The 24,201-nt window shown below is 30.1% G+C and overlaps 1 protein-coding gene across 1 annotated transcript in view; it reads left to right on the plus strand.

Moving 5' to 3' along the window:
• Positions 1 to 7,401: 7,401 nt before the first annotated feature.
• The window catches only part of LOC125824948 (RNA-binding protein Y14A-like), a 105,784-nt gene continuing 88,984 nt past the window's right edge, over positions 7,402 to 24,201 (plus strand). Inside the window, exon 1 of the mRNA XM_049504298.1 lies at positions 7,402 to 7,405. The gene's annotated coding sequence lies outside the window, so the exon portion shown is untranslated. The remainder of the gene's footprint in view (positions 7,406 to 24,201) is intronic.

Raw genomic sequence — 24,201 nt, forward strand, 5'->3', positions numbered from 1 at the left:
TAAATATATTTCATATAATTATATACGTAATTAGTATATCTTATGAATATTTTAAAATCAACTCAAAAGAATTTAGTTTTACTTAAATACTTTATTAAATTAATCTTGTCTACCTTAGTAGTCTATGTTTCGAGTCTTTAGTTTATAATTAAGTTAACTATTTTATCTTGTTAAAATAAAAAAGCTCGTAAATTAATTATATTAATTTGGCCTATTTGAATTCTAGTCATTTTCTACTTGCAATCAATTCATTTTAAAAGCCAAGATTTTGGGGCCTATTTACAATTCCTAGCAGCTCAATCCATCCCCACCTCCAACCGACCCATCCAGCCCAACTCTTCACCTGACCTAATTCCCTTCAATCCATCCCATCAATTACAATACCAAAATGCTCAATTCTTTAATTACAACTCCAACAATCAGCATGTAACACCCCAGAAAATTTTCGAACTAAGACTCGAACCGTTCTTCGTAGTGAGTGAGATTTTACCAAGGAATTTAAAATTTCTTAAGTGTTAAGGTCACTAGATGTAGCACCTTGAGTTTCAAAAAGAATTAAATTGGAAATAGCAAAATCTGAAATTTTGCAAGTTATGCTTAAGTATGAGTTTTGGGTCGACTTCAAACAACCATAACTCCTAGCTCAGGATGAATTAGGTGTGCTATCAGATACCGTAGCGAAGATATTTTAATTATCTTTCCAACGCCGCGAAGTTTGCTATGTTTCGAGGTCCGATGAGTGAGATATGGCCTTTTGAAGATAGGCTGTCCAATTAAGGAAAGTTAGCCGAAAATAAAGAAGGGTATTTTGGTCTTTTCCTTACCCAACCAGATTTAATTCGTTTTAATAATATTTTAAGGGTCTAATCCTATTAGGTTCAGTTTTATAATCCTAAAATACGCCTAGGGTTTTAGTTGAGAATTCAAGAAGAGAGAAGAGGAGAAAAGAGGAGAGGATCAAGCGTTCGTCGAGATTCTTGCGTGTTGTAGCGGATTTTCGCCATGGGTTTGATCCCTAAGAGGTATGTAAGCTTCCATAGTGTTGGGTTCTTTCACCCACACGCCAATCATGATTTATTCAGCGTAATTTCGTTCTTGAAATTTAAAGATTAGAGTTCTTGATGAGTTATTGATAAGTGTTCTTGAAGTTTCATTAAGTTTTGAAATAAGATTCTGCTTAGGTCAACTTTAAACGACCATATCTCTTAGAATATTAAGAGTTACGTGAGCCATAGCCTATCCAATTAAAGGTAATTGAATCTACTTTCCAACCCCACCAATTTCACGTCAATCCAATATCTGAGTAAAAAGTTATGACTATTTTAGTAACCTATACAGTGCTGTTACGAATTAGCCAACGGGAAAATATTGAAAATAATCGGTTTTTGTCTTTTTACCTCCAAGAAAACCATCAACGAATTTCTTGACTAATAAAAAGCTCAAAACAATCAGATTTTCATCTTCACTCATGAAAATCATAATTTTTGGCTATAGAGATTTTAAGAAACTAACTCGAGAATCTCAAGAAAGGTCTTCTTGATTGTTTACCTTCAAGCTAGGGTTTCAAGGCTTCTAATCAAGTTCTTCTTCAAGATTCTTAAAGATTCTTCAAGAATCTTGTTCTTTTAGGTATGTAAGGCTATCATAGTGTTGGACTAGTTCGTCCTCACACCCTACATCTACTTTCAGATCAGAAAAAGAGTAATCTAGGATACTTTCCCTAGATTTGAGTATTCTTGAGATAAGTTGATTTTGAGTTCTTGAATTCATGTTTCTTTTAAAAGTTCTATTCCTAATTATCGAATAGCTATATTGTTATTGAGATCCTTCATATCATGAATCATAACTCTTGAATTCATAATTCATAATTCAAATTCAAAAGAGAGTTAAGGGTAGAGTTCAAGGAAGCCTTTGAGTTCAATTTTCAATCCTTTGAGATCAACTATCGATTTGAACTAAGTTTTGAGGAAGTAAGTCAGAGAATGAGAAGAGTCACATACATGAGTTTCATAATGTTATGTAGACCTACGAGTCAAGTCGTTCATGCCCATAAATTCCGCATGAACTCCAGAAGTTGAGTATCTTTGAGAGGAGTAGTATCTTCAAGTTCTAAGTCTTGAGTATTGAGTTCCTAATCCCCTTTGAGATTATATTTCTAAGCATGGGACTATTACATGTTACCCATAAAGTCTTTGAGTTGAATTTTTCATGCCCATAATTCCGTATGAATCCTATAAGTCGAGCAGTCTTGAGAAGAAAAGTATCTTTGAGTCCTTGAGTTGAGTCGTTCATGGTCATAATTCCGCATGAACCCTCTGAGTTGAGCATTCTTGAAATGAGTAGTATTATTGAAGTTCTTGAGTTCCAAGTATTTGAGTTCTATCTGTGGTTATTGAAAACCTTGCATTGAGTCGTTTATGTCCATCATTCGACACGAACCACATTTCAAGAAGTCTTTTACAAATGTTTTACCTTTGTTTTAAGACTTAAGTTTTGAGTTCAGTAAAGAGTGAAGAGTAAAGTTTGAAGTCCTTTTCTTCAAAAGTATATGGGGACTAAGTATTCCCAAAGAGTTTATAAATGTTTTCACTTTTAAATAAGAACGGAAACTGAGATTTCCAAAGGGCCTTCGGGCTAGTTTTCAGAAAAGAGTAATAGCTTTCTAAATGAAGCAAGTAGGGAAACTGGGATTTCCAAGATAGCCTTTGAGCTAAGTTTTTGAGCAATTATCTCAAATCAGTAGAAAGAAGTATGTTTTTAAAACATAAGAGCTAGTATATTTTTGGGAGTAGTATTGAGCACCGATATGGGGGAGAGTTCAGACAACTCACAGCCCCCATAAACCATGTAGCCATCATGGGTAGAAAAGGGTCATACTTTTTAGATGAATCCTTTTCACATAGACTAGTGGATCCATTAGTAGTTCAGGTTCTATACTTTTGGCCGGGTATAGGATGCGCTGGCAGCGTGAGGTAGATCGTTGTATCATCACTATAGCTCTTATGTGATGGTTGTCGGTTAGAGAAACTCCCACAGAAGTTATTGTATTTTTATATACATCAGTTTATTGTATTTTTATATACATTTCAGAGTTATGTTGTATCCTTGCATACACACAGATTTCAGAGCATGTTTTTAAACAGTTTGTTTCTTTATATTGCACTTGTTTTAAATTGCTTTATATTGAAATGAGTTCAGTCATATTGAGTTGAGTATTCAAAGTTGAGTATCCAGAGTTGAGCATCCAGAGTCGAATATCATATCTTTGAGTCGAATATCATATCCTTGAGTTGAGTATCTAATCTCTGAGTTGAGTATCTTATCCTTGAGTACTTCTGAGTTGAGTAAGTTTGAGTAGTTTGGAGTATTCCTTGAGTTGAGTAAAATTGAAAACAGGCAAGTATGTTTCCTTTTTATCAAGTTTCAAGCTTATGTTTATGTTTTAGAATTCCCCTTACATGCTCGTACATTCCACGTACTGAGCCATTTGGCCTGCATCTTTTCATGATGCAGACACAGGTATTCAGGATCATCAACAAGAGCTTCGTTGATACATCCGAGAGTTCGAGTTAGCTATGGTGAGCCTCCTTGCTTTCGGAGGATTTCATTTACCTTTCAGTTATATCAGTTGTTAAGATGTCGTGGGTCTTGTCCCGACTTCCATCTTTATCAGTTAGAGGCTTCATAGATAGTCAGTACAGTTGAGAAGTCTGTATCATTTATTTTATTAAATGTTTTAAAGACTAAAGTTGCCTTTTTATGGCGAGTTGTATATATTTTATTATACAGAGTTTTCTCTGGACTTAAAGTTTATATTTAAGTTTTATGAAATTTTATTTCAGTTTTTAAGCTTTGTATGCTTGAATCAGTTTTCCGCTTGTAGTCAGCCAGGATGAGGGTTCGCTTGGGGACCAGCAATGGTCTTCGAGTGCCGGCCACGTCCAGGGTGTAGGCTCGGGTCGTGACACAGCAGCAATACAACAACATTTCCTAGACATTCCAAAACCAACAATACAATACGTACATCAGTTCCCAAATAACCCAAAATCGCCAAGACCCACTTATTTTCTTCTTCAGCGGAAACGACAACAAACAGAGGGTAGCGTTAATAGCAACTGCGTTGTCGTCTTCTTCTTTTTCCCTCTCAGATCCGTACATTAGCAAGCACGCGCTCCATCCCCCTTTTCCCTTTTGAAATAAGTCAAAATCTCAAGGGAAAGGTGTTTGTCCAAATTGAGGAAGGAATTCAAATTTTAAATTTGAAATTGGCCCCAAATCTCAATCCTTTTCCCCCTACAATCTACCCTAATTTTCTCATATATATAGCATCTTCTGTTCATTTATGGGGAGGGGATTTTTGTGTGAGAAAAGTGGGGAGATTTTTTTTTGGTTGGAAATTTGTAGAGCAAAAACACACATAACAGCTTAAGCGAAAATAACTAAGATATATATACTAAATACTCCAAGAAAAACAGAGGAAATACGTAATTTTGGTGTTAGAGTTTGATATCTGTACCCAAAAGTTCTGATTTGTTGTTCGTATTCGAGTCTCGGTGTAGTGGTGGTCGTTGTTTTGCTCGTCCTATTCTCATTTCGCTGCACACAAGAAGGTAATGCCTCCTCCATCATAATATCTTCCTTGTCTTTTCTTCTGTTATAAAAGTGATAAATTTTTCTGTCGGAGAGCCATATTAAGTGATTGGTTCGTTGTTAGTGGTCGAGTTAGTGATTTATTAATGCGATATTCTATTTTTTATAGATTATATTGATTCGATTTTGATGTCAAATTAGTGTCTTGTTTCCGTATTAGCATCGTTGCTCTTATGCTCCTTAGTTTGAACTCGTTTTTGCTATTTTACTTCTTGTATGTTTGTCTTTATGTCTTTGAGTCTATTTTTTTTTCTTGCAGTATGTTGGTTTCATTAAAAAAAAATTAAGGCCGTCTTTCTTTTCTTTTATTTCAAAAAAATAAGGCAGAATCTTTTTTTTTTAAAAAAAAAAAAAATTAAAAAATAATAATATATATATAGAGTTGATATGGGAGTTGTATCTCGTGTCATTTATCATTTGTTGGACATAGTAGTCATTAGCTTCTATTCAATTTTATTTTCTTTTTGTGTTTGTTTTCATGCTTGTTTTTTGTGTTTTAAGCTCAGTTAACGGTCATTCGGTCAAGTCCCGTTTCAGTCTTCTTTATCTAAAACATGGCATGATTCTTTGGTTTGTTTGAAGCTTATTTTCTGTCTGTAATGGATTTGGTATCGGCCATTAATTGTTTAAGCTCGTTTGGGTTTCTCAATAGCATCCAGATTTAGGTCATGTTGAAATATTTTTAGAACATATCAAATTTCTATCTCCTGTTAGTGTGCTATGGTGTGCGTTTGTTAAGGGTTAAATAAGTGTTAAGTCGATTTTAACATCGAGATTAGCTTCTGTCCAATTCCATTCTAGATTTCGATAAGAGATTTTCATCATTTTAGCCTGAAAGTTCCATGGAAAATCTATGCTTTGATGTCTTGTCTCTTTGGTCCTAAGTTTATATTGATTAATGATTGTTTGCTATATGACTACTACTGCCTATGGACATCTAGTCCGTAATTCAACTCTGTGAGCTGATTACTCAATATTCTTTTCTTTATTTTTATATTTGGAAGTATATGTAAAGTTGGTTATGTTCTCATATTTGCCTCCTATGAATTAATTTCGTGAGCTAATAATTTCTTAATTGTCATAGCTTTATTTTTTCCTTGCTAACTAGTTTTATTTTCTCTTGTTTATTGTTAACAATTGTGGAGGATTCCATTGGGATCCAAATCCTTTTCTTGCATCACCAATTGGGCCACTTAGTCCCAAATCATTTTCGAGTTAGCGCTTTTTTTGATAAGGCAGTGAGGAACAGGTTTCAGGCGCCCGTATACATTAAGTATACGATAAAGTGCAGCAGATTGGAGAATTAAAATTCTAGGCTGAGGGCCCACTCTTTATTTCAAATTGTATTTGTTATTGGGCCTAAGCTCATTTAGTCATTATTATTATTTCAATTAGAAATTTAGGACAGGTAAAAAAATTGGGCCTAAAGCTTGAGATAAAATATATTTCTTTTATATTAGACTACGACTGGTGCGGGTGACTCAGGTGGGCCAAGGGCCCAAAACGAAAATGGACCTAAATACTGGCTCATGCGGACAGGAAAACCAAATTTGGGCCCAAGTCTCTTTCCCTCTTTGTTTTATTATATTTGTTTACTCATTATTATTTGCTATTAATCTTAAGGTTTTAATAAATATCAAATCCCCAAAAGACAACCATTTTAAATTAATCACTTAACTAAATTACGTCTTTTACTTGACTTAAAATAAATAAATAAATTTTACAAAATGTTTCCACTTAGATAATATATCAATATTTTTCTCCCTTAAAATGATCCTAACTATAAAAATTTGCTCAAATCGAATTAAGTTAAATTACTTTAGCCAGTAATTAATTATCGAATAATCGCGTATTAGCGGGCATTTCGGCTGCTTTTAAACCCTTCCCTAAATGCTAATAAGAGCCTCGAACCTCCTTGAATGTTTTCATTAGATTTCTATTTTAATCATTTGAAGAAATGGTTTTCTTGATTTTTCTTTAAAATTAAGTGGCGACTCTTAAAACCAGTCTAATTATATTTTCTAAATAAAACAACCAAATCAACCCAGGTCTAAAAACCCATAAACAAAATAGGACAAGCACGATAGACATGGATGACTATGACTAACTCTCCAACTGAGGTAGAAACATGGATAGGGGAATCAAGTATATCACAAATCATATCAAACTTTGAGGCGAATCTCACAGATATATATGAATAAGTAGGACCCGGATCAAATAACATATTAGTCATCCGGTCACAGACAAGAATTGTACCTGTGATCACCGCGTCAGACGCCTCTGCCTCATTCTTGCCCGAAAAGGCATAACATTGACCCCTATCATCTTGGCGAGCCACTTCTTTGCCTGGTTGCAAGTTACCGTTGTCTGCATTACCATTTCCTCTACCTCTACGGCCTCGCTGATTACCTCATCGCCCACTTTATGGACGTTCTCTACCATTATTACCATTTTCTACGGTTACTACTACTCTAGACTGCTGCAGCACGGAATCTAACACACGTGGGTAGGGACAATCTCTCATCTTATACCCAGGCTCTCCACAATTGTGACAAATACGATCAAAAGATGGCTTGTTGCCTGCTGAAGGTGCGACTCCTTGGCTATCCTGAATCAAATTATGTAATAGAGTTCTAGAGTAGTTACCTATAGAGGCGGAAATAACGGACTGAATTGGCTTGCCTGCAAGTGTTGGCCTTCCGGACCCCCTGGAGTAAGAACCTTGAAAGTTACCCGAGTTCTTGGCTCTTTTTGCTAATGTCTTAGCTTGATCGTCTCGCCTCACCTCCTCCACTTTCTTAGCATAGTCTGTTACCTCATTGACACTCCTCCCTACAGAAGTCACATGAATAGATAATACTTGCAACTCAGAATTTAGTCCCTTAATAAATAACTGGATTCTCTCTTCCTTAGTAGTCACCAATTGAGTAGCATATCTATACAAAGCATGAAACTTGGACTCATAAGCAGCCACAGTCATACCACCTTGCTTCAAATCCATGAACTCATCTTTCTTGCGATCCCTTAAAGTCGTAGGCACATATTTCTCCAAAAACAGAGCATGAAACTGGGTCCAAGAGAGTGGAGGTATGGTTGAAGATCTACATTCCATATAAGCTATCCACCACTGTTTAGCCTCACCTTGAAGTTGAAAGGATGCAAACTCAACCCCATGTTGATGGACAATTCCCAACTTATGAAGCCTCTCATAGAAATCTAAGATAAACTCATAAGAATCCTCATTCTCAGACTCAAGAAACACAAGAAGCTTTAGTTTCAAAAATATAGTCAACATTTAATACTCATTACCAGTCATAACAGAACCCAACAAAGGACGAAAGAAAACATCGTTACCTCATGTTCCACCCGTCTTGGGCGCAGTGCTAGCAACAGGGAGATTAGCGGGATCTTGAGGTGCTTGAACAGAAGGAAGCACTCCAGGACCAACCAACCCTTTCAAGAATGACAAGATCTGTCGAGTTAACACTAGGTCTATGAGAGGAAATCGGTAGTCTCAGCCTGCACTTCTTCCTCTAGTCCCACATCCTCAACATCAACATTCTCCTCTATCTCTTCATGATGCGCATGTGGGTTCTCATTCACAAGAGCATTTTTAACAGGAGATCCATTCCCAGCAGGCAGTACTCTTCTACGGCCTTTACCCCTAGCTCTTCATCTACCCCTACCTTAACCGCGACCTCTCACTGCAGATTTCTCAGCTGGAGCATTAACAGAAGCTACGGGCCTGACGCCGTTGAATCTAGTATTAACCATCTGCGGACAGAAGAGTGAATGAGGTTATATACAAATTTGAATCGCCAGATATCAATCGGAATTAAGTAATAGCACGAAAGGAGACAAAAGAAAACAAATAGATTTCCTAAAGTCCTATAGCCTCTCGAAGAAAAGTAAAGATGTCCCTGTACCGTTCCGCAAGACTCTACTAGACTCGTTTTGGTACATCGAGATCAAGGAACAAAGCTCTGATACCAACTTTATCACGACCCAGACCGTCGTGATTGGCACCCACATTAACCCTCCGGTGGGAGAACCACTACTACAACTCAAATCAAGCAACTAAACCAAAAACTAAAGCATTTAAGTTACGGAAGCAACTTAAATAGCTAAAGACTAAAGTTCCCATAAACTTCCAAAAGATCTAACAACTAAACAATGCGAAAAATACACCTAGAACCTAAAAGTCAATGTATCAAAACATTTAAAGTTCAACAAGTCTAAACAAGAAGGGATATAACCCCAAACTAATACATTAATAACTAACTAGAAAGTCTAAGTCTGAAATGGTAGACATAGATGAAAGAGAACTCATGACAGCTCGGAAGAATTGGCTCACCCTTAAATTTGAACGATTACTGATCTTCTAAGCGAGGTCTGTCAATAGCCGTCGGAAGATGCCCTGTACTCAACAAAAATAATAGCAAGTGCAGCATCAGTACACAACCACAGTATACTGGTAGGATCACGCGGTTATCCCACTAAGTGTAACATAAGCAAGTCAATACAACATTATAATCACATGCATGTATCGAACATATACAATATTATCAACATTATGAACAACGAACAATTTCACATTTCTCAAGATACACAATTATGACAAGTCATTGGTACTCTCATGGAACTCAAACTCAAACAGTTAGCATACCAAAACGCGGTACCCGATCCAATGTTTATGTCAGAACGTGACAACCGATCCCATAATTATGTCAAAACGTGGCAACCGATCCTATTTAGTTATGCTGGAACGTGGCAACTGATCCAATCAACACACCACAATCACAATCATAAGTATCTTCTCAAGTTCATACAATTTAGTCAAGATTCATGGCATTCATCATTTTTCTATCTCAATTACAACAAGCATGATCAATAATGCAACATTCACATACATACAAGTATCGTAATGAAGCAAGAACAGACATACATCACACAATCATAGAATCATAATCATCACCTACCTCGAAACAAGCTTGAAACCCTAAAAAAATTTATCCTTCCCTTTCCGGATTCGTTTTGCATGTTCTTGGTCTACAAACAATCAATTTAATACGGGAATCAATAAACAATCACTAATTACCCGAATTACTAACAATTCTAATAACCCTAGATCATACCCATGATCCCAATTATCCCAATTAGGGTTGTTTCCACTATAAATTCTAGATCAAAACTCTCCCCCATCGATATTTACCCATTAGATTACCTTTTACAGATCGAAAAATGGATTTAAAGAGTTAAAATCTTACCTTTAGCCTCAAGAATGGTGAAAAATGGTCAAGAACTCGTATGGGGTCTTCTCCTAGCTCTCAAAGTCAAAAAGTGCAGAATAAAATTGTTTTGGGATTTATTTACGATTTTAAGTCGCGTTTGTCTCGCCACAGCGGCCCTCACCCCGCTACAGCGGTACCACCAGATCAACCAAAACCACCGCCAAAGCAGCTTGCACTAAACAGTGAGCTATTTTAATAATTTCAAGACCCCCATTTCATAACACACATTTAACCAACAACGCTCAGAAAATATCGTTCACGCTCAAATCAATTTCGAGGGTTCTACTCACCCGAATTCAATTCCGTAAAGTCGTACGGATTCCTTAACGACTTAGCTAACTATTCATGTAATCAAAATCATAAATAAGTCACCCGATTGTTACTAGATTTCCCTACACCTCAAAGACTCCGATTTCGTCCAAATCTGGATTAGGTTGAGAAATTCTAAGTTACTACGGAAAAGTTTTCCGACCCAAAATTTTTCCCCGTTGGCTTTTCTATAACGACAGAACCCGGTCGTTACATAACACTTTTTCTATTTTAGTATGTTTTAAAAGAATAACATATTTTCTATATTTAGCATTAACAATTAAATTTTAAATACTTATTTTAATTTAATAAGATGATTTATATATAACCACACAAAATGTTTATTTTAATACTTCTTTCGTTCCTGTAACACTTTTTCTGTTTTAGTCTTTTTTAAAAGAATCACACAATTTCTATATTTAGCATTAACAATTTTATTTTATTTAAAATTTAATAAGATGATTTACTTATAACCACACAAAATGTTTATTTTAATACTTCTTTTGTTCCAGTAACACTTTTTTTATTTTAATCTTGTAAAAATATTGTTGTTACTTTTTTTGCTAATTCTACAAAATAATACATAAAATAATATATAATATATAAAATAATAATATATAAAAAATAAAAAATAAAATTCTTAAATTTAACCGAACTCAGGAAATATGCTAATTAAATATTAAGAAATATATTGGTAAATATGTATATATGAAAAGAATATATTAGTCTTGAGAAAAATAATATTTTGTTTCTGCTTCTACCTCCATTTAAAAGCACTGTTATTGATTTGCCAAACAGTTAATTTTTCAATAAAAGTGTTTTTTCTCAAAATAAATGTTTCAGACCTCTCAACAGCAATGACAAACAGGCTCTTAGTCAAATACTTTCACATAAATTTGGACGGATAAAGAAATAATTTTGTTTGTGAGTTGTGACTGATACAAATTGTTACACTCCTATTTTCATTTGCCGCTCTTAAAAGAGTGTTTTGATAAAGCAAAAAGAAAATAATGTGAAAATGTATCTGTTGTTTATTTCAATTTATCCCTAGAGTGCACGTAAGTTAACTCGTGGAAAGGGATTATTCATTAAAGTCCTACTCCTTCCGTTTCAAAAGGTTGTTTTCCTTTTTAGTCTATCTTAAAAAGAATATTTTTATTTTCTTTTCTGTCAACATTTTACTTTTAGCTTTTCATGTGACATGCATATTTAATATTACAACTTACAAGATTAAAGGACATTTTGATACACTCGACATAACTTTAATTTAGGACTACAAGATTGAAACGTTTTCTTTAATTCTTAAACTCTATGCCATCTCTTTTAAAAATTGTCACTTTATCTTTATTAATAACTAGTATACTTGGCCGTGCTTCGCGCGGTTATGAAAAGAATTAAAATAAAGTTACATAGTAATATTAATAATTACTTTAATAAAAGGAATTTTTTATTAATCACATAATTTCATAGAAGAGAAGCTATGAAAAATATTTAGGTTAAATATGAAATTCATTAAGAAATTAAGAAATCAATATGTGTGAACTTTGGAAAGTCAAATATTAAAAATAAATTTCATAGAGAAAAAAGAGAAGGTAATATTAGAACTACTGAAATAACTTGAAATGTGATCATTTTTTTCTTTTTTATTTAGGATCTTTTTTAGTATAATTTATATATATATATGTAAACTTGAAATCTGGTCGTTCTTTTCTGCTTCTTTGTAATTTTTTTAATTATATTTTTAGTATAATTTTTCGACAATGTGTAACTCGGATTGCCATTAATAGTTATTATCCATGACTATATCGTTAGCCAACACTATTTTTAATCATTATCCACAATTACTATTACATGTCGTCGTCAACACCCAATCATCACATGCTTTAATTGTTTTTATTGTACAATATTAGATTAATTTAATATTTGATTAATAAATTTTAAATAATTAAATTTTAAATAATTTTTTTACATATTTAAATGATGAAAAATAACAATCTTAATTAGTTAGATTTCATAGCTTAATATATTATTATTATATTTAGGTTCAGATATCCAATTATTTTTGGGACAACTTATATTGGGAAAACAAAAGAATTATGTAAATTTTAGAAAGAAACAAAAAAGAGAACAAAAGAGAGAATTAACTACGCAAAAAAGATTCAAAAAAATGACACATACAAATTCCTATTTTTTTTAATTTTGCTTGGCTTAAACACAAAAATATTAAAAAGTATATTTCACATTTTAAATAAATATTACATTCAATATAATAAATTCCTAAGAATAAAGAGTCACAGTAATTAAGAGGATTAACAATGTGGCTTTGGACTTGTTTGTAACATAATAGGAGTAATATTTGTACATTATTACATTAATAAAGAACATTAATTATAGAAAATGAAAAGACAATCAAATTAGAGTTATTGAGACAAATATTTTATTATAAGTAAATAGAAAGCAAGGAAACCAACTATATTTTTAAAATTATAAATTAATCGCAATTTTGAAATAACTTGAGAACTCCTGGAAAACAACAAATATGAAAAATATAAAGACTGCAACTTGACTTATTAATAAACAACTTGAAATCTCCTAGAAAACAAAAAAAATGAAAAATTTAAAGATTGCAATTTTATACATTAATAAAGAGTTTGTTTTTAATAAAACAAATTGTATTTTCAAAATTATAAATTAGCTTTACATTCTCATGTTCTATCATTTTTGTTATTAAAATTTGCTCCACCGGACTATGAAAGTATATGTATGTATTTCTTTAAGTAGCATATCGATATCCATTTAGCCATTTCCTACTTATATGTTTTAAAATATTATACCCCACAAACACAATAAACTAATATTATCAACAAAAAAGTGAGAGATGAATTTACCTGAACAAATAATCTTTTTGAAGAGTGTTATCATTATAATATAATCAAATTATCTAAGAATTACATAGAGGTCTAAAGAGAATAAATTAAATGTTTTTTTTAAAAAAAAAACTCAGGATTTATATCTTCAGGAACACAAACAAATAATATTAAATGTATGATTTCAACAAAGAAAGAGTTGTAATTATATTAGACATATAAACATTAATTTACCTTGTAAAATCAAATTATGCAAGAATGTCTAATAATTTTCATTATAGATATATCTCCTATAATCTGCAAAATATTATTAAATAAATTAAAAAATTATCTAGCAAAAGAAGAAAAGGATAAAGAATAAGGAGAAAATTGTATTTAATCATAAATCCTCCTACACATATAATCATTTTTGACAAAACATAAATAATTCAAAAGGAAATAATATAATAGAAACATTACTTCTTAAGCACCTAAAAAAAATAAAGAATAATCAATATATATAGCTCAAAATCCATTAATCTCCATCTCTAGATGATTTCATTTCATCCTATATACAAGAGTCAAGAAAAATAATAACAAATAGATTATTAGTCCTAAAATGAATCTCAATGACAACAAAATAAAATAATTTATCTAGAAGAAACAAAAATATGCTTTAACATATTAGCCTTACTTGCTAATTAAAAGTAATATATGAAATCATAGTTGGAAAAGATAATGCACCTCAAATATTGTAACATGTCTGCCACTAATTCTCTAACCAAAGATGACTACAAATTAACACACAATTTTAGTGTGATTTTATAGTGTTAATATAACCTTCCACATTAAATAATTAGAGGTTATGAATATGAAAGGTTTGAGAGGTTGTGAATATGAAAGGTTTGGGAGCTATGAATATTATTAATACTTATTTAAGAATAGAATTTATATAATTGAAAAGGTATAAGTTAAGAAGATGATTTTGCAAGAAAAAAATAATTGAAAGTAATAAGAAAAAATGTCAAGAAAAAGAGAAAAATAATAAAAATGAATGGAGGCCATAGAGAGGTGTCACATCACATTTTCTATGTTCCTCCTTTATTTTACTATATAAGAAGAGTGAATAAAATTCACTCTTCTTTCGACACGTGGCACCAAGATGGCCCACCTACTTTTATATTTGGTTTTTGAAGATGGCCCACCTATCACAAAGATGGCCCACCTACTTTTATACACTCCTCTTTCATTATATTTTAATTTTTTCCTTTTTAAATAGTACTGAAAAAAAAATTTAAATATCACAAATTCGATTAACTCTCAAAATTTTACGCGAATTCTATAATTTCTATAATTAAGACGAAGGGAATAACATATATTATTTGAAAAATTACTATATAATTACTACTCTTCTTATATAGTAATATTTTAATTTTTTCCTTTTTAAATAGTACTAAAAAATAAATTTAAAATATTACAAATTCGATTAACTCTCAAAATTTTACGCGAATTGTATAATTAAGACGAAGGGAATAACATATATTATTTCAAAAATTACATTAGGAATACCATAAACCACAATAGTTAACAACTTACAATATTTGAAAAACATATTAACTCTCAAAATTTCACATGTGTCACATAAATTGGGACAAATGGAGTAACATATATTATTTGAAATTACGTTAAGAATATTATTAATCACAACTTAAAGTATTTAAAAATACATAACATATATTATTTGAAAATAATGTAAAAAATATTATAAATCATAATAATTAACAATTTAACGGATATTGTGCCCGTGTTTCCATTTAGAAGTGAGAATGTTTAGGAGCTTAGGGTTAGTCAGTCAATTGACCGATTTGCCCTTCTTCTTCAACTTCCTCTATTTACTACAAAAATAGTACTAAAAATCAATTTAAAATATTAAAATTTTGGTTAATTCTTGAAATTTCACATGTATTGTATAATATAATAAAGTGAGTAACATTTATTATTTGAAAATTATATAAATAGTACTAAAATATAGTTTAAAATAGTACTAAGAATTTGATTAACTCTCGAAATTTCATATGTACTGCGTAATTGAGATTGAGTGAGAAATATATATTATTTGAAAAATAGAATAAATATGTGATATTATTAGAAAGAGCTTTAATAAATATTTTAAAAATTATTTTGTCTTCCGTATATGATTTTCTGCATATATGTGGAGTTTTAAAGTTTTTAACATTTTAATATAGAAATATGATTATTTGAAAATTTTAGTACTTTCTTCATTTAAATTTTTCCTTGTTTTTCTTTTAATTTGTTCTAGATTTAAAAGTTACATAAAAAGTACTTAAAATCACAATGTAATAATATAAGATATTAAAAAAACATAATTAAAAATCATAAAAGAAATTTTATTGACTCTTTAATTCCATATTGAAACAAAAGAAGTTTGTTTGAAAATAACATAAAAAGTAACGTAAATTAAAGTAAAATAACAACTAAAAATATTTAAGAATCACATAAGAAATTTAGTTGAGTTTCGTAAAAGTAACTACGTCACATAAAATGGAACATAAAGAGTAATATATATTATTTGAAAATGATATAAGAAGTGCTATAAATCACAATAAATTAACAACTTCAAAATATATTTAACAAAATCACATACAAAAAATTATATAACTCTCCAAATTTCATCGGTGTCACATAAATTGAAACAAAGAACTACTCCCAATTTATGTTATTTACTTTCCTTTTTAGTCAGTCCCAAAAGAATGTCACATTTCGATATTAAGTAACAATTTGATTATAAAATATTTATTTTACCCTTAATGAAATAATTTACAGTCATACAAATTTATATCATTCATTTTGGACCACAAATTTTAAAAGTCTTCATTTCTTTTTTAAACTCCGTGGCGAATCAAACTACCTCACATAAAATGAGACGGAGGAAGTAATATACATTGGGCCCGCGCTGGCGCGGGAACCTAATAACTAGTATATATAGAGAGAGAGATATTTTATCCCCTTTTTTTTTTTTTACAAACATCATGCTCACGTTAATAAACAAACTAGTAAAGAGATAAATCGGTAATATTTTAAGAACATAACTTATATAATAAAGAATGAATTGCACATAAATAATCAACTTTACATACTGAATAAAATAAGAAATCATTAAAATAACTTGATTCCACACAAAATTATAGGAAACAAATAGACAAAAATCAAATAAGAACCTATGTTATGAACCAACTAAAAGAGAAATACGAACTTCGTCACCATGTGAATGAAATGTGGGATAGTGAGGTTATGGGGTTGATTAGTGGAAAGTTTACGATATATAATTATTTTTATATTAATGAAATATAGAAAATTAAATGGCAAGTGTAAAAATAAAAATTTCATTAACAACATATTAAAATTACTAGCCTGTTTGTTTAATCCTAAATTAATATGAAAAATACTGTAAAATTTTCTTTTCTTTTGAAAGAATGAAAAATAAAACTTATCCTAAAATGTGATTATATTTTTTGTTAATTTTCATTTTTTAAAAAATAAACTCAATAAAATAAGATTGAAATATCTAATTTAGATCCATAATAATTATTTATACATTAAAAGGTGTAAAAAATTAGATTTAGTAAAAAAAAAATAGGTGTTCACACAAATAAGATGGAATTATTCCCTCAAAGTATGGCCTTATCAAGGGAGATGAAACGCTCTATATTGTAGCCCAAGAAAACCAAAATTGAACGGAGGTTTGGCCCAAACTTATCCACTTGCCCTCCAATTTAGTTGGGCCAAATGGGCCAGTTGGTTGGCCCAAACATATCCACAAAATAAGTTGGATAAGTATTAATTTGGGAAAACTACCTTATTAGGAATACATTCATATCATATTACTAATTCTATCTATACTTTTAAATAATTATGTATTAATTAAGAATTTCCTACAATATATTTTGGAAGATACACTTAGATACATATATTTTTTGCTATCAGATATATTAAAATAGGGAGAAAGGCAAGCGAGATGGGGAGGGAGACGAGCGAGATGGTCATGTATACCAGATACATAGGAGAGTGGCAAACGAGATGGGAGGGAGGCGAGCAAGATAGTCATGTATACCAGATACATAGGAGAGTGGCAAACGAGATGGGAGGGAGGCGAGCAAGATTTGTCTATGAATCCCAGATATGTGTGAATCAACTTGTATACAATCTATCTAGAACAAATTACACTTAATTTTGGCCCTATATATCTCGAAATATATGTATTTGGACGTATCTAAACTCACCAATTTTTGATAAATTTAGTATTATTGCAAATTACAATATATCTAAGTAATTAGCTCATAAACTAGAGAAACTTCTCTAAGTTCCCCTATCTATTTGCCTATGAATTAAGTCTGAACAGCCAACCCTCAAGTTGACACCAAAGGCCCAAATTAATTTGGTTGCACTAACATCATCCTTTTTTTGAATGAAAATAATAATAATACATTTATGTTGAATAAAAAAAAAAATTATCATAAAATAATGCTTACAGTCGTGAATCGTGATAGGCTGTATCAATAGAACTTTATATTCTCGATATATGGTGACAACGACAAATAAACAAAAATAAAATAAAATGGTTCGAATAGATTTATAGACATAGAAATTTTATTAAATTTAAAATAGTACTCTATAAGACGAATCAAACTCATCATCAATCTCTAAGGTTCCTTAGGATTTCTTCTAAATTACGGTTATTTACGTTAAACTCTATCTCACACTTATATAAAGAGGGACACATGTTCACTTGAATAGACATCTCAAATATTCCATAAATTTTGGACATTCACAAAGAGATCAAAAAATGAAGTGTTATTTTTTTCAAAAGCGAGGTGATCAAGAGTCTATCTTCCTCAAAATATCAATATGTTGTCCGAGTTCTTGATGGTCAAATACATTTACAAGAAATCTAAATTATATTACTATCGAGAGTACACTACTAACTACCTTCTAATCACGAAATATATTCAACAGATAAAAATTAAGAAATAAACGAATTGTAGTTACACACAAAAATATTCATCCATAAAATTATAATTTCCATCATATTTTTTATTGCAATCAATTTCTATCCCTTTAAAAAATTTAATGCAAATAACATTAATAATATCTTCAAAATGATTTTGTTTGTAGCACGCAATTAAATTTTTGAAACAGTAGGTTCACATCATCTCTCTTTTCTTTTTTTTAATAAATAAATAGAACAAAACCATGGAAGTAGATGTTAGAGAAATAAAAAAATAAATCTTGAATAATTCTTCGTATGCAAATTGATTCGCCTGTCATATTTATTTTAATGTCGTAGACTTTAGGACATTTGACTATCTCAAGTTCAATTAACGTTTACGTTTGGCAACAAATCTACAATACTACTTTTTAAAATATCTCAGCTTCCTTGTTTGAAAAGTAATTAAATACTTAGAACCCCAATTAAAAAATCCAAAGTATTAATCATTACAACAAACAAAAACAAAACTCTTAAGTATTACTAATTATTAATTATTTCCAACTCTTGTCAATCACTTCATTTTACTAATGATTACGCGACTTTTACGAATTGTATTATACTAAAGTCATTAACTCAACTATCACAAAAGTATATAAATTACCGACCTCATATGGGATTGAGGCGTAGTGACACAAGAAAAAATTAAAGTATCTCAAAAAGCTATTTTATATAATATTCAAGCAAATTAAGTTGAATAATCTTTTATTTTAAAAAAATAAAATTTAATGCCTTGTTATACTACTTGATCAAAGTTAGAATAACTTTTTGGATACAAACAAAATTTTGATGACCTTTTGTGATACTAATTATGCGGCAGAATGAATTTTTATGATAAAAATTAATTTAGTGACTTCATGCAATAAAATAAAAATTAAGATAATTATATTTATTTATTTTATATATATATAGTGCTTTTGACCATCGCAAATTCTTGAGTGTTCAGTTTACTTTATAAAAATATTTGAAAAATTATAGGATAATTTTAGCAAACCCAATTGGATGTTTCTCTTAATTATTTGTATTTTTATTTTAATAAAAACTATTGGGCCTTAATATTTAATTTGATAAAACTTTAAAGTCCCAGTTGAAAAGTAGTATTATTTGGTTCAGATCTTATTATATTATTATAAATAAAATAAAATGAATTTTGATGATTTATTGCTGGAAAAAGCCTGGACAATATGATGGCCCCAAAAAGTTTGATATTAGAAATAGTATAACATGTTTGCAGGTAGATACAATTGATACAATTTGGTAGGCCAACAAATTAGTAATGAGACATGTCCTAGTTTCGATAGTAATTGACTAGTATGTCCATCGATCGAACTACATATATTTTAATCCTAGGCCTTTTTATTATGTCGTTATTTGAATTATATGATGCGCGAATAAATGTTAGTCAACAAATACATTGCGATTGCAACAACGCAAAGTAAAAGAAAGTAATGGACTTCAGAGTATAGTGACAAAGGATAAAGTAAGAAGAAGATAAAAGGAATCAAAGGAAGAAACTAATGATAAATGCCAAATAAAAAGAAACAAGACGAATGAAAGGAACAACTCAAATATTATGAAGGATAAGTGGCGAGGTCGGTCCTGTTCGGTTTGGTTTTAAAGTTTATCGGTTTAACTTATTGGTTATCGGTTTGTAGAGATACTAAATCATTATATATAGAACCATTAAGTTATTGGCTTATCGGTTATTGATCATTATCGATTTGGTTATTGATTTAACCATTAAGATTTGACATTAAAAAAAACCATTGAAAATTACTTAGAAACAAGGTGACAAATTGTCCTTTTGGATGACTGAGTTGGTTTGGAGGGTGGTTATCCACACGGATGACCCGAGATAGATCCCCCCTCAATGCCTTCTGAGGCGAGTCTGTCGCATAGGGCTTGCCTAGTGCAGTTTACATCCCCTGTGTGGTTTGCAGGCTATTACACAGTGTGGGGTTTACCCAGTGCACACAAAGTGCTCACCCAAAGGACAGAGGTTTACCCAATATGCGGGTTATCCTGGGGTTCCAAAATAAGAACAAGGTGGCAAATCAAATGAACCATGCACATGAGTTCACAAATTGCATATTGCTTAAAAGTGTTGGTGTAATATACCACAAATATAACAAATTACACAAAAATGAATAAAAATATAATTAGGCTGAGCGCGGATATCTCGCTCTCTTTAAGGAGATTTAAGCCTAATGCGGCATAATCTTACACTGATCCAGCAACATCACTCTCGATTTGTCCCCTCTAGGATACAACAACCCACAACGTTGTAGTACTCAAGCAACTTCGAATTTAGTTGAAGATTCCAAAACTCCACAAAAATAACACATTCCTTCAACATATAATTACTCTTTTTTGTATAGTGAATTAGTTGACGATTTATAATACTTTTCTTTATCTTATCTCTCTCTTCATTACAGTAACTCGATATATACACAGTATAATACTTCTCATCATTTCTTACACTTTTTTTCGACCATATACAATTTTTGTGTATTCAACACAAAGTAAGAGCACACTATTTATAGGTGGTGAATTCTTGCTTGCAATAAATAGGAAAATAATGGATAGTAAATTTGGTAAACGAATAGCCCAAATATTACATAAGTTACAAGAAAAATAGGTGTATAGGTTACAAAAATTACTAACAGGTAACAACTAACGACCATATTCTATCATATCAAGTTAAACTGTATCACACAAATAAGAAAGAGGGAAGCAAATAAGCATAGATAAAATAAAATTATAATAAAATAAGATAGAGTGGGTTTGCGGCTAGTCCGAGGACAGGGTGTGATAATGATTGACGTGAACAACCACCCCACCGCCACTTGCCCCACTCAACACCACATATTGCATTTTTAGACTCAATAATTAGTTTTAAATATTTTCAAATTAGAAAAAAAAAAAAAAAACTTTTCTGTTTGACCATGAAAATTAAATTTTGAATACTATTTATTTAATTTGAAATTTATTTTAAAAATTGAATTATAATTGAAATTGTGTTTATTCATTTTTTAAAAATTGAATTTAAATATATATTTTTTCCAATTTGATTAATTTACCTAAAACATACAATCAAATATGATTTAAAAGAGCAATATCTCAAAATGATAGTCATATAATATCATGGATTGAATATCATATACGAGCTAGTACATACTATTTGAGAGTTGAGGATGAAATTGTATTTAATTATAATTTTTGCAAATTCTTTTTATTTTAAAAAAAGGGTTATAATTGAAAAAGAAAAACATGATTAAAGTAAAAAAGTCAAAATAAGATTATTGATGTTCTTTAAATTCTAAACACAATTTCAAATTGTATTTAGAATCATAACTAAACACTTATTTTCAAATAAAAATAAAAATATTTTCAGTAAAAAAGGGGATAATTCTAATGGTCAAAGGCGTCTATAGTATATTGTTACAACTTAATTGAGAATAACTATATTACATTTTATATAATTTGAAATTTGACATGGTATAAATGATATAAAAGAAACAGTGTACGTATTAGGGTTAAGTATTCTTCCTTCTTAACTTTTGTAAAAAATTAACACTAAAACTTTGTAATATTTTAGTTAGATTTTTCAGATGTCTACTCAATTAATAGTTATTATCTCATATAAAATCCTAACAAAAATGACTTATTAAAATAATAACTATTAATTGAATTATCATACATGAAATCAACTTCGTAATAATTTTTATTCAATGAAAATATAAAAAAAAAACCGTACATATTAATATTCGTTTGTTTAATATATTTAATCTACATAAATTCAACTTAGGACGTGTCTAGTATGAAGAGAAAATAACAATCACAACTCACAGTATATGACTATATTCAATATAATTGTAGAAGTGCAGTTTGAGAAGAATAATGTATACTCAATTTTACTATTTTATTTTATGAAAGTAGAAAAATTGTTTATGATAATTCGCCAGTTCAAATAAAATATATTTCAAAATTAAGTATGTAAAAAGCAAATATAAAGTAGGAAGAGAAAATAATTTTCCAAAAAAAAAGAGTCATTTCTTAGACAAATTTTATAATATATATATGGAAAAAAGAACTTTCTTCGTATAATACTTTCAAAAACTATTTTTCTAATTAAATAATTGGTGAAACTTAAGCAACTTATTTGATTATACAAAAAAAATAAAAAATACTATAATGTTTGATATTTATCTCAATTTTGTGGAGTAGTTGGGACCTAAATAACACGTCTTTTTGTCAATTGGCTGAAATTTGTTTGTGTAGGTGCTCATGAGCTGTATATCTTCCAATGGTCCATTTAATAAAGATCTACTTCAATTTGCTTTTATGATATATTCTCTCACAATTCTTTTTCAAGAAAAAATAAATATCTAGAAAATGATTTTGACCAAAACTTGAGGTTGATCTTCTTTTCATTTCATTTCTTTTTTTAAAATGAGTGGTTGAAATTATAAATTCTCCAAATATTTACTTAATTAAGTAAAAGTTGAAGCAGTTAATCAACTGAATTATTAAGATTTCTAAATTAAGGTTGATTTACAATTCTAAATTGAAATTAAAAAAAAATCAAAAAAATCTTAATCTTATATAATTGTTTATATATTAAGCTCCTTGAGGTGTTTGTTTCATCATTTTGTTTGCCTAGCATTTCACATTTTAGAATTGAAATTGTTGTTAAAAAAGAAGTTAAAACTTTTACTTGTCCATGTATTTATTAATGTACAATCTCATAGAATCTCCGGTGAATTATTATAAAATTATATGTAAAAAAGTGAGTCTTGCATCATTTATTTGGTTGATGTAAATATTGAGTATACGTAAGAAAAAAATCTATAATTATTTTTTAGTAAAAAAATTAAGGTGGGGTAAAAAAATAAATAAGTCATTAACTCCTTGTAAAACAATCCATTAATTAAAAATATATATTTGATTCCATTAGTGGGCAAAAAAAAAAAGCCGTCTAAGAAGGATAATTTATTTATTATTATAGGGAAAACATATATTCTCTTCTTTATCCGAATAGTTTCGCGTGTCTTTCGGATATTTTAATTATTTAATTCATGTCTGCCATCCTAATTAATAATTATTTAATAATTGTTCTACACTTTTTAGTGTTTTACCACTATTTAGGGAACATTGTGAGATTTTTTTTAAAAAAAATTGTGTCTTATGATTTTCTAAAAGAATTAAATTAGTAGTTTTCCTTATACCTACTTGATTATTAACACCAAATACTAAGATGCGTTTACTTTTTAGTGTGATGGTTATTTTTTTTGCTGGTTACAAAATTTAACTTATGAATGTTTAGCACTTGAAAATGACTTCTGCGTAAAAAAATATTTTAATACATCATTCGTTCTCCTTAAAGTATTTTTTTCCATTAGTCCACAATATTGAACGCATACTATGTATTTTTCTTCATCCAAAGTATGTCAATTTGTTATTAATGTCATAGGAGAAATCCAATTATGTTATATATATATATTGTTGGTTCTGTTGTGATGTGAAGAACTGATTAGAAGTTAGTTAGGCTGTCAAGTGACATTAAGGGTGGATTAGTCATTATGTGAGTTAGTTAGTTACTAATTGAAGAGGGAGAGCTATACATATCACCTCTACTCTTTGTACTGAGCAGTTTTAGATATCCATCAATGAAGATCATCTCTCTTGTATCTCTTTCTTTCTTTCTTTCAGTTCCGAGTTCTTCATTTACGATCAGGTTCATATACCATAAAAATAATAAATTACAGTTGAAAAAAAACTAATTAAACATCATTTAGGTTGAGGCGCATATATTTCATTTTTTTTTAAGGAGATTTAAACCCACTGCAACATAATCTACACTGATCCAATAGTATATTTATTGATTTGTCCTCTCTAGGATACAACAGTTCAACAACATCGTACAACTCAAACAACTCTCGATTAGTTGAAGAATTCAAAGCTCCACAAAAAGAACATATTCATTAATCAACATAAAATTACTCTTTTGTATAGTGAATTAGTAGAAAATTTGGAATAT

Source organism: Solanum verrucosum, unplaced genomic scaffold (assembly GCF_900185275.1).
Source record: "Solanum verrucosum unplaced genomic scaffold, falcon-dt-bn FXZP01000086.1, whole genome shotgun sequence".
In the NCBI taxonomy this organism is placed as follows: domain Eukaryota; kingdom Viridiplantae; phylum Streptophyta; class Magnoliopsida; order Solanales; family Solanaceae; genus Solanum; species Solanum verrucosum.